Below are 6,000 nucleotides of genomic sequence, written 5' to 3' on the forward strand. Positions count from 1 at the left end.
ATGAGATATCTCTAAATAACCTAGAATATGTTTTATACTGTGAATCCTCTTGTGAAATGCTAGAATATATTGCTTTGTTTTTGTTTGTTTGTAAATAAAAGATGACCTGTTTTCCATGCAGAGAATGAATTTAGAGCACCCTGCTAGACATATTTTAAAAAATTAACCAACTCACTAGGCTTCCAGTAATGGTGATTGTGGAAACTATCCTACATTAAAAATTTTTTAACTGGATTTTTAAAAAATTAAGATACTAGAAAGCATTCAAAAGCAGATAGAAGTCATTGGATAATTTAGTTTTGAAAAACTGCATTTGGGAAAGATAATTCTTGGTTTACATCTTTCTGGCCTGTGGGCATTACCAGTCCCCAAAGCAATGATTGTGGAAAACAGAAGCAGTGGAAATTGCAGTCATACCAGCTTAAAATGTAAGAGATCAAAATTCAGGACCAGAAAAACAGATGGAATGTTAAAGGAAAAATCCAAGCAAAAGAAAACTACAAAAGGACAAATACCCAAAGTCTAATTATGAACTGCCAAAATCCCTGGCTGACAGTTTAATTATGCATCATAGGTGTCTCAAGTGGCCTGGGGTGGGGGGTGGGCCCCCAAAACCAAACAGAGACCAAAGAAGAATTGACTCTTGCAAAATAGATCGACACAGGGCTTTACCTTTGAGTCTGCTGCTTTTTTTTTTTTTCCCCAAATAAACAGATCTCAGGAAGTAGAAAGCTGAAGGCTTATAGATTTGAAGTGTACCCTCCAGACTTGAAGTGTGAGAGGACAGAGCGTAAGACCAGAAGAATAACTTGAAATTCCTTGCCTAGAAGCGAGGAACCCACAGCAAGGGTGAGCCCATCTTTGCCCATCCTTGGCTGACAACCAAATTATGTAGACACAGTGCAGAATCCATGAAGCCACGCTGAAAAAGCAGTGTCGGAAAACCAAAAGGACAGGGCAGAGACATCACTTGCTTTATACCACAGGAGAGACAAGGCTTGCAGTTGGTGTCTAGGCAAATTAACTGCTTACTAAATCAAAAAATCAACAGTCTTTAGAAAAACATAAGAAAATTAAGAGTTGCTACAACATATCATCTATGGTGTCCAGTTTTCAACCAAAAACTACTGGTCAGGTAAACAACAATGTGAAATCTATAGTTAAGAAAATAGAAAGTGACTTCACATAGGCCAAGATATTGGATTTAGCAGTTAAAGGCTTATAAGCAATGCCTGTATTTATATATTCAAAAATTAAAGTAAAATGTGTTCAAATAATTAAAGAAAATGTAATATCAATGAATAAACAGATAGGAATCTCAACAGAAAACAAATTCTACAGCTGAAAATTGTAACAAATGGAAAAATTTATTACCTGAGGTCAATAATAGATAAAAAATTAAAAATTGTAGCTTTTGATTCAAGTAAATACTAAGGAATGTTCTCTCTCAAATTGCAAGCAGCTTAACAAATCTTAACATTTTAATCTCTCATTTTTTCCCTAGAGTTTACTGGCTTTTCTAGTAAATGTTGCTGGTTAATTAATTCAATACTTTTATTTTCATCAATTCAGATATTTGAAACACTCAGGAATTGAATCAGCAAATATAAAATATTCAATCTGAATGTTGGGGCAAAGAATTGAATCAGCAAATATAAAACATTCAATCTGAATGTTGGGGCAAAAAATTGAATCAGCAAATATAAAACATTCAATCTGAATGTTTGCTTGTTTGCCAAATGGACCTAGAACTCAGGAAATAATTTGAGTGAGCGAATGGCTGGATTTGAAGAAAGAGTATTTACCACTGCAAAAAGCCAGCATGTCTTCTTTAAAAAAAAAACAATATCCCAAATAAAATCAGAGTCAGAAATGGAAACATACCATGGAGTACCTACTAAGTCCGGAATGAAAAATAAAAAAACAGACAGTGAAGAGTGTGGTCCCCAGGAGAAGGTTGCAACAGGCCCACAGTTTGTGAGTGGTGTGATGGTGAAGATCACCAACACTGAGCCTTTACCTGGCAGGAAACTAGTCAGGGATACTTTGGCAGCAATCTCAGAAGCTGTTTATGTTGATTTGCGGGAAGGAGATTCAGCATGCCATGCTAGATTTGAAACTCCTGAGGATGCTAAAGCAGTAATAACTGCATATACAGAAATAAAAAAGAAACACTGCTGGAAACTAGAGATTCTTTCTGGTGATCATGAAGAGAGGTATTAGCAGAAGATTTTGGTAGATAAGCAGGCCAAACTTAATCAGCCTCGTGAAAAGAAAAGAGACACTGAGAAGTTAATCACCAAAGCCGAAAAGATTAGACTTGCAAAGACTCAACAAGCAAGTAAACACATCAGATTTTCTGAATATGATTGAAAAAAATTTTTAGTTGACCTCTTAAGATTTCACTAGATACTGCAGCTATTTTTAGGAAATTATTTTTTTTGTTTTTTGTTTTTTTTTAATTTTAGTCATGCATAGTGAATGTTTTTCTAAAACCTACACTTAATTAAAAGAAATAGTTTTGTTCCTTAACTTGTAAATAAGACTTTTTTCTAGAGATAATGACACTGTATACCATAATTTTTTCATTAAACATTGTATTTGTTGAAATTATCTGATATAAATCAACCTCAAAGTAATTTAGAAAATAAATGTTTTGAACATTATCTTTTTTTACATAATCATTAATTTTGCTGTTTTTGTATTACAAAAACAATAACATATTTGCAAAAATAATACTATTACATAAATAGTTAAGGAAAAAGTTTTAAGAGAGAACTGTCACTGTGCTTATTATTTTGTAGCTTGCCTTTTCCATTTGAAGTAGATGTCTTTTCATGTTGATTTGTATAGAGATGTATGTGTGATGTTTCATTCTGTTTGTTGCACTTTTCTTATCTGAGCTTCCACTGAACTGACCTTATAAACTATTTCCAATTAAAATGTTAAGCTTTAAAAAAATAGTAATAAGCAATAAGGATTTACTGTATAGCACAGGGAACTATATTCAATATCTCGTAATAACCTATAATAGAAAATAATCTGAAAAAATATATATATTACTGAATCACTTTACAACTGAAACTAACACAGTATTGTAAATCAACTATACTGCAATAAATAAGTTAAATAAAAATAAAAACAGTAAAAAATATATTGAACAGAATAAAGAATCCATTCACTGACATTAATAAAAATTATGCGGTTTGAAGAACAGAGAGAAGACATATCAAAGAAAAATGAACAGTATTAGAACGTGTGAGACTATAGCATGTGGTGCAACATATGAGTAATTGGAATCCATGGGGAGAGGTGAGGAGAAATATTTGAAGAAATAATGGCTGAAAGCTTGTCAAATTAGAATAAACTAATTCATTGGTCAAAGCAGCTCAACCAAAACATAATAAACATAGAATTACTCCTAAAAGCATTATAGTTAAACTTCCAAAAGCCAAACACGAAAGAAATCTTGAAAGCAGTCAGAGTAAAACAATTTATTCAATCAGGGAAACAATAGATTATAGTTAGATAGATTATGGCTCACATATCATCTGAAGCCATTTCAGCCAGAAGGCTGTGAAATTACACATTCAAAATGCTGAAGGAAAATGCTCTCTGCTAAGAATTCTACATCCAGAAGAAAATAATTCAACTTAACATGATACAACTGTCAACCAAACACACACATTAATGCCTCCCCCAGAAGAGGTGATAAAGTCCTTTGCTCCTGGGTCACTAGAGATAACAGCCCATGAATCAGCATATAATTACATTCCTGGCCTCTCTCTCTCTCCTAGCAAAGTGAACAACCAGGTACACTGCCTGAAGTTCTTCCCCCTGGTTGGATTTCTTTTCACCACCACCCTTCATTCAAGGATATCCCAGAAAGGGGCTATGGTGCTGCACCACTTTCAGATGGCACCTACATATCATGCAGAACCATCTGTAAATGAGGCCCGAAGTTTCTCTTCTTCTGTCAACTGATCATAGAGAACTCCCCATGAGGCCATAGATGCATGCTGGGAGAGAGAAGATAATACAGCAGGAGTGAAGACTGTGGGCATTTGGGCCACTTCATCATGTAACTCAGTTGTGCCTTTAGGGCCTGCTTGGGCGTGATGACATATATACCGCTTCCATGTGATGCTGGAATGTTGCTGTGCATAATCAACTTTATGGTGTGCTCAGTCAGATTACAGTCAATTCATGATGGAGAGCTCAGGTTGCATGGTAACTGCGGTGGCCCATAGTTAAGTGTTCAGTCTCTATTAAAGCCCAGTAGCAGACCAAGAGCTGTTTCCCAGAAGGAAAGAAGTTATCTGCAGAGAGTGGCAGGGCTTTAGTCCAAACTTCTGAGTCTGCATTCACCTATAGGGCCTGCCTGCTAAAGGTTCAAAGCAGCATCTCCACCTACCACAGGCACTTCAAGCACCATTGGATCTGCCAGACCATATGGCCTAAGTGGCAGAGCAGTTTGCACAGTAGCCTGGACCTGGTGCAGAGCCTTCTCTTGTTCTGGGCCCCACTCACAGCTCGCAGCTTTTCAGGTCACTCATAAGTGAGCCAGAGCAACACACCCAAACGAGGAATATGTTGCCTCCAAAAATCTAAAGAATTCCACTAGGCACTGTGCCCCTTTCTTGGTTGTAGAAGGGTCTAGATGTAACAACTTATCCTTCACATTAAAAGAGATATTTCAGCATGCCCCACACCATGGGGCATGTTGAAATATCCCTATAAATTTTACTGAGGTAGAAGGTTTTTAAATTTTAGTCAGATCTATTTCCCACCCTCTGGTACACGAATGTCTTACCAATAAATCTAGAGCAGTTGCTACTTCCTGCTCACTAGGTCCAGTCAGCATAATGTTATCTATGTAATGAACAGTGTGATATTTTGTGGAAGGGAAAGGCAGTCAATATCACTGTGAACTAAATTATGACACATGGCTGGAGAGTTCATATCCCCTTGAGGTAGGACAGTGAAGGTGTATTGCAGGCCTTACCCTCTGAAAGAAAACTGCTTCTGGTAGTCTTTATTAGCAGGTATAGAGAAAAACATAATTTGCCAGATCAAAAGCTATATACCAGTTACCATGGGATGTGTTAATTAGCTCAAGCAATGAAACCACGTCTGGTACAGCAGCTGCAATTGGCATCACCAGCTGGTTAAGCTTATGAGAGTCCACTGTCACTCTCTAAGATCAATCTGTCTTCTGCACAAGCCACATAAGTGAGTTTTGCATCCTTCAAGTCCTCGATGGTGGCATAATTCTCTGCAATCCTTCTAGGAATGCAGTGTTGCTTTTGGTTTACTATTTTCCTTGTAATAGCCCTCACTCCACAGATCATAATGGCCCCACCATATAAGCCCTCACCCCAAAGTTCAGGGAACCAATGAGAGGATTCTGCCATTTGCTGAGTATGTCTATATTAATTATGCATATCACTGAGGAATAACCACAGGATAGGTTCAAAGACCCACTGGGTCCACTGTGAAATGGACCTGAGCTAAAACTCCACTGATCACCTAACCTCCATAAGCCTCTACTCTGACTGGTGGACTGCAGTGATCTTTTAGGTCTCCTAGGATTAGTGTCAGTTCAGAGCTAGTATCCAGGTGTCCCTAAAAGTTCTGATTATTTTTTTCCTCAGTGCACAGTTACCCTAGTAAAAGGCCATAGGTCACTATGAGGGAAGGCTGGGAAAAAGATTAATGTATACACTTTTAGCAATGTATTATGGTCCTTCCTCAAGGAGACCACTCTCTCTTTCATTCAAGGGGTTCTGGGACTGTAAACTAGCAAAAGTCTGGGAATTGATTGAAGGACCTTGACTCTTTTTATGATTTAGGTTAGGCTTTTGTTCACTTGACTTAGAACTTTTCTGCTCATGTAGATCAAGGAAGAATTTAGTAAGCTTCCTATCTGAATATTTTGCTTCCAGGAATACCATGATCAACTAGCCCACCCCATAGGTCTATGAGAGTCAGATTATTATG

The 6,000-nt window shown here is 37.0% G+C and overlaps 1 pseudogene; it reads left to right on the forward strand.

The window, feature by feature from the left end:
* LOC130851890 (la-related protein 7-like) overlaps positions 1–2,373 on the forward strand; it is an 84,006-nt pseudogene extending 81,633 nt beyond the window's left edge.
* Positions 2,374–6,000: the final 3,627 nt, after the last annotated feature.

This window comes from Hippopotamus amphibius, chromosome 4 (assembly GCF_030028045.1).
Source record: "Hippopotamus amphibius kiboko isolate mHipAmp2 chromosome 4, mHipAmp2.hap2, whole genome shotgun sequence".
In the NCBI taxonomy this organism is placed as follows: domain Eukaryota; kingdom Metazoa; phylum Chordata; class Mammalia; order Artiodactyla; family Hippopotamidae; genus Hippopotamus; species Hippopotamus amphibius.